The sequence below is a fragment of the Primulina eburnea genome, chromosome 11 (genome assembly GCF_022965805.1).
Source record: "Primulina eburnea isolate SZY01 chromosome 11, ASM2296580v1, whole genome shotgun sequence".
In the NCBI taxonomy this organism is placed as follows: Eukaryota; Viridiplantae; Streptophyta; class Magnoliopsida; order Lamiales; family Gesneriaceae; genus Primulina; species Primulina eburnea.
In genome coordinates, this window is record NC_133111.1 from 33,911,229 (window position 1) to 33,917,860 (window position 6,632).

Here is a 6,632-nt window from a genome sequence, read left to right on the forward strand (position 1 = left end):
TAAGACAGTGATTATCGAACACATTAGCACTGAATTGATGATTGCTGATCCTTTGACTAAGGGCATGCCACCACATAAATTTAAGGATCATGTAGAGAGTATGGGACTTGGTTCCTCCATGTAATTTTTGTTATAAGAACAAATTCAGTTATTAATGAAACTCTGATATTTTTCTCATATTTTTTTGGTATACGCATTCATTGATTTGAGAAATATCACTAAAGTTGGACCTAGAATAAAACATTGGGTTTTATTCATTAAGTTATATTAAGGAATATGATATATGTGATACATGGAGGATAATACTCAGTATAAGAGGACTAATCGCTATGATTCATGTATTTGTTTCTTAAACTTTGGATGATGACTAATTTCTTCATTATTATGTTATTTGAAATATGAATACCAAGTGGGAGAATGTTAGGTTATTTTAATTAAGTTATTTGAAATAATCTAATTTGTGGTCATCATATCTCATCGTGATAAATACGAGAGACGTCTCATATTTATCAATAAGTAAATCAAGAACATTATCTGTATTAAGATGATGATAAAAGATTTAATTTATCATATCATGGATTTGATGTCATCAAGATAAGTCACAAATCAATTCAAACGTTCTCGATGATGGTTAGAGAGATCTATAAATAGTGACGCTTGGGGTCCCTGAGTACACACACCGAAAATCACAACACCATTCATAGTGAGGTTTGGAGTACTTAGAAGACTCTCAAGCAACCTGAGGAATTCTCAAGGAGTATTCAAGGCGTTCTTCAAGTATTCAAGGTGTTCTTCATAATCAATGGCTGGAGGTAACATTTAGTTTATTAATCCGCATTCAGATTCATGTTATTAAGATTAAAACATGATTTATATGTCTAACACATGCTGCTCTGACGGCAAATGAAACTAAATAAGAGGTCTGAGATGACCAGTGATGAACAAAGATAAGAGTTTTTTTGTGAGGGGTCGATCACACAGAAGAGAATCCAAGAACAGGGCGGATCTCGATCAGGGTCAAAGTCTAAGATAAAAAGGAAATGTTTCTTGTGCCACAAAGGACATTTCAAAGGGGATTGCCTGGAATGAAATAATAAATATAAGGAGAAAGAAATGAGCTGTGGAGATGCTGCAGTGGTTGAAGATGGATATGAAAGCGTGGATGCATTGCTGGTAACCACAGAAAAATCTCAGAAAGAACCGCATGAGTCCATATAGGGACCGGTTCTGTGATTTCACCAAGCTTGATGGTTGGGAAAGTTCTTATGGGTAATAATGTGGCCTGCCAAGTTGAAGGTATTGGTTCTATATATCAAGATTAAATTGTCTAATGGAACAACTAATATATTATCAGAAGTTGGGTTTGTTCCAGGATTGAAAATGAATTTAATCTCCCTTGGAATGTTGGATCAACTTGGTTATAAATTCAAGGCAAGGAATGGAGTTCTCAATATCACTAAAGGTTTGATGGTGGTAATGAAAAGGACTTAGGCACAATGGTTTATATGTACCGGAATGGAAGCCCTGTAATGATCGAGTGCTTTCCATGTTCAAACTAATACCGATAAAACAAGATTATGGAATGTCCGGTTAGGTCATATTAGTGAAAGAGGGTTAATCGAGTTGAGTAAACAAGGAACCTTCGAGAAATACCAAATAAAGTAAGCTGGATTAATTATGTGAACATTGTGTTGTAGAGAAACAAACTAGATTAAAGTTCCAGAAGGCTGTTGATGATGATCGGGTAAATTGGGTTTGAGAGTGGTGGAGAATTACTTCGGGTCGGACTGCTTCCTGCAAGGATACTAGATTCTGGATGGGGTCTGATATATCTGCAGACTCAAGATAACAGAGATCGTTAGTAAGGGACTTGAAGGTTTTTCGGAGTAGTCGTTCCGACGCTTAAGTCTATCAAGTAATTTATAGTAAGAGAATGTATGTTTTTTTTCACAAGAATATATATCTGAATGTATTTGTTTATCACGAAATTTGCGGGCGTGCGAGGCACGTGTTCGTGCCAAAATTGTGAAATAATTTGACTTCGTTTACCAAGCGTTGCGAGTCTCGATTCGACCGTTAGTTATAGTTCCTTCGATATGGCTTCAAAGCTAACATATAAACTGAGAAAAATAAAGAAATTATAGCGAGGATCCATTAACAATATCAAACTTAAATATGTTGTTATGAATTTTGGTCAACATTCTACAATAAAGTTGGAGGAATGAGAAAATAAGCTGCTTGGAAATGGAAAAATGAGCGAACAATTAATGACAGAATTCTGCAGAAGATTGCTGTAGATTTTTTGTGTTGATTTGTCGAGAGCTTTTTTCTGATTATTCCTTCTGCTTTTGTCACCCTCCACGGGGGAGTTTCAGCCACATTCCACGATCTCCCCACGATTTCCACGTCGTGTAATGGTGCATCGTGCTTTTCCCTGGGCCAACCGCTATTCTCCCGGGCTTTTCTTTGTAAGGCTACTGCTCATGAGCTTCAAAGTGGGCTTCTTGGATTATATTTTAGGCACAACAATTGCCCCCTAGCCAATTTGGGCCAATGGCCAATTTGGCTAATTTGACAAATTCGGCCCAGTGAGCCAATGTTGCTATATATTTGCTTTTGTTCAGCCTTCTATCTATTCAGATACGTGAGGTTGAAAGGGATGGTTCTAAGGATTTGAAGAAGAATTGACAGCTGAAACACATGTTTTTCCTCCAACAGGTTAAATCCAAGTGTGCATTTCCTGAACCTCATCCTTATCTCTTTCTTCCTCATTCCCTTCCCCCAAATCTCCATAGACTCTCATCGATCTTCCAACAGAAATCACCGATTAGATCGCCTTTGTTATGCCATTCAAGTTTCTGAAAATTGCCATCATCAATCTCCTTTACATCAAGCTACATCTTCTCAAGGTACGCATATTCACCATTTTTTCAATTCTCCATCACAAAAACATTGTAGAATTTGTTACATTTCATGTTGCACTCAAGGTGTTTGTGCATATGTTTGAATGAGTTTTTTTTTTTTTTTTTTTATATGCAACACTCATTGCTTGCACCTCAATAGAGCGGCTTCCTTAGTGTGCACTTCAAATCTTGGTCTATAGCTTGTGCAACTTATGTAATCTTCCACGTGCTTACAAGAAATGCACCAGCACAAGGAATTGTGATGCTGAGGATGAGATCCCATTTTTTGGAATTTTGGCAAGCTATAAACTCAAAAATGGCAAGATCCGTTCCATCTCACAAAGAAGTGACGTGTGCCACATCAATGACAACATATAGCACACACAAAGAATAATTTTGATGATCAATACTCCATTATTACTCATGTGATCACATTTATTTCACAGGAACATAGTTGGAGAAATCGATGATTTATCTCAAATGCCAATGCAAGCAGTACCTTGAATACCAATAGAGAAGGAAAATATTGCCTCTTGGGAGTGCCGTCGGCCATTCCAATATAACTTTCCAAGCTTGGATGAATATATTTGCAACCGACTGAGCATATATGTATGGAGTGTGATACACATTGAAATGAAATAAAATACGTAGGCTAGGGACATTAGGTGTACGCTTTTACACTTGTTTGCCATGATTTGGCAAGTGTCTTTTCTGATGTGTAAAGTTGGGAAAGTGGCTTGAAAGCCAAACCTTGTTGTTGAAAACATGTTGTTTACCTTATACATGATGCTTGGGATTTGTTTACACATATTTGTACTTTTGGCATGTCATATTTACAAAGGAAACTCTGCCAATTTTTTTTTCTAAAAACTAAAAAAAACGACCAAAAGCCTGTTTTCTTCAACAATGATGCAAACATTGCGGGTCAACTTTGTCTGCTACCAACCAACAGTTGAACAACATTTTTCAAATAATGCTCCCCAAGGTTCCAAGACATGCACTGAAAGAAATTCATTTTGTCATTAATTTGACCAACTAACACAACAAATATTCCTCCCTAAAATTTATCAAATACAGCGGATTCCATGAGCACTTATTTTTATTTATTCACAAATACTCCGACATTATTTACAAACAAGTTCAGTAAGGAATGGCTTAAAATCTTATTCCTCACATATTTCCATAAACTTCTTATATGTCATATGACAAAACTAACCAAAGTGGCCATTCAGCCTACTTTGTACAATACTTCTCATCTATTTTAGCTTTATGAACCATATGTCTCCGACTATCGATCTTTCATTTGAGCCGGAGCTAAGATTAAATCCTCCATTTGTAACTCTTCTTCCTCGCTACCTCCATATTCCTCCTCAAATATTACTCCAGCCCAATTAATATCCCACAATTCTTGAGACCGCACTTCGTTCACTAGCTGCTGCATTTTGGCTTTCTTCTCGGAAGTTGCAGCCACTTCCATCACTTCTTTAGTGAACTTAGTCATTGACCTTCTCGATAATAGGTCGGACCATGAGTCTAGGAGAGACCATGGCAGTAGGTTTGAGAACCTTATCAACTGCTTCTTTAACCTTTTGAGTTTCCATATACAATGCTCTTGGTTGTCCATGCACCTTGTAGTTACGAAACTTAATTGGACCAAAAGCTCCATCATAATATCTATCTTCCATGACATTGGAATTAGATTGATACGACTGTGAATCAGCCTGTATCACTTCCACCTCATCCCCTTTCCACATTAACAATAATTGGTGCATGGATGATGGTACACAGTGATTGGAATGAATCAAATCCCTCCCTAACAAATCATGGAAGCTAGCACTGGAATTGACTACGAAAAGGGCTGACATAGAGGATCGATACCCTACAGTAACATTTGCTGGTAAAACTCCCAAGGTTTTGGTGGATTCTCCAGTAAAATCTGCCATAGAGAATTCTGTTGGAATCAATTCTTCCACACCTTTCCCCAACTTCTGCAGAATTTTGTGGGGTAGAATATTGATAGCAGATCCACTATCTATCAATACTCTAGATATATGTTTTCCATTAACATGCGTTGTGATATAAAGTGGTTTGATATGTTTAGTCATTTCATTATTAGGTTTCGTCATAACCACTATTTTCTCTTCATCAACGAGAACTCCAGTACAATATTTTGATACATTATTTTGGACGGAATCTGTAGCAATTTTATTTCCTATAAATCCACCAGACCCAAACATTCTTTTGCATTTGAACTTATCTAGTAACATTAATGATCCTGTGGCACACTCAAATGAGACAAGAATCTGCCCTACCTTGAAGGTAGCTTTCTTGACCATGTTACTGTCTTCCACCAATAGCAAGTCATCACCTTCTTCCTCTTTATCTTCAGTAGCCTTCCTCCCAAATTTTTTGTTCTCTTTGAAAGAATCCTCCATCTTAGATCTGCGCTCAACAGATTTTTCTCTCAACACAATCGTTTTTGGGTCCGAGAAAGAGGTTTTGGGAACTTTGGATGTTCTACCCGTTTCCATATACCGTCGGAGTTTGCTCTGGGAAGAACAACAAAACGAGGTTTCCTTTCATATTTTTTATCAGATCTTAGAGGTGTTGGCCTCTGTATTATCTTCTGAACCAACTGTGGGTCCCTTATTCTCTCACCATTCGTCAGCCCAGGAAACGAGCTCCTTCTAAGGTACTGGTTCTCTGGCCTTTTGGCCATAAATTACCTAGCATATCTCATATTCCTCCCACTATAATGCACACCACTCCCTCTGTAATAGCAGTTTTTTTCATGAAAAATTTCTGTTTTCTTCTCCTTAACCTCAAACATCATTTTCCAAGACACCCAACACTTCTTTAAAGTAAATCTTGGCCCAATGGACATGTCCTCACCTCCACTCCTTCTCCTCTCATTGATTAAGTAATGCAAGTCAGTATTGCTCACATTCACATTTGCTACCGGGCGAAAAGGATCTTCATCCACTATCATTGTTTCTTTTTTCTCAGGAAATTTCAGGACTCCCTTGTTGAATCTTTCCTGCAAGACATACTTGAAAGCCCAACAAGCATTAATATTATGGTTGAAGGAATTGAGATACTTACAGTAATCTCTTCCTCTGATATCCTCTCTGGTTGGTACTTTATGATCTGGGGGGAAGGTTATGAATTTTTCCTTCACCAAATGATCAAAAATTTCTTCTGTCTTTTATGCAGTATAAGGCGTTTGAACAAGAGAATCATTTTTCCGGGGAAATTCTTCATTCTTGTGCTTTAACAACGGGACTGTACGTGATCCAGAATTCACCACTTCTGCCAAGGCGACTTCTTCAACTTCTTGGAAGTAAGAGCCAACAATAGACTTCCTTTTATGACTTTCCTCACACAATAATTCCTCATACTCTGATACCTTGGCAGCAAGCTCATAAAAATCGCGGAATTCCATCCATTGAAATTTCTTTCTCAACTCAAAGCCAAGTCTTCGCTGAGCCATCTTCACATATTCTGATTCTGGAATGCAAACTTTGCACCTACTCCTCGCTCTTTTGAATTTGCAAATGAATTCACTAGCAGATTCTCCCGAATTCTGGACCACTTTCGACAGTTCCGCTATACTGATCTCAGGTACTATTCTGAAAAAATGTGTATGGACTTGGCGTTCCATGTCATGCCAAGTCATAATAGAATTCCGAGGTAGTGTGTCATACCAAGTAAATGCAGTACTAGTCAATG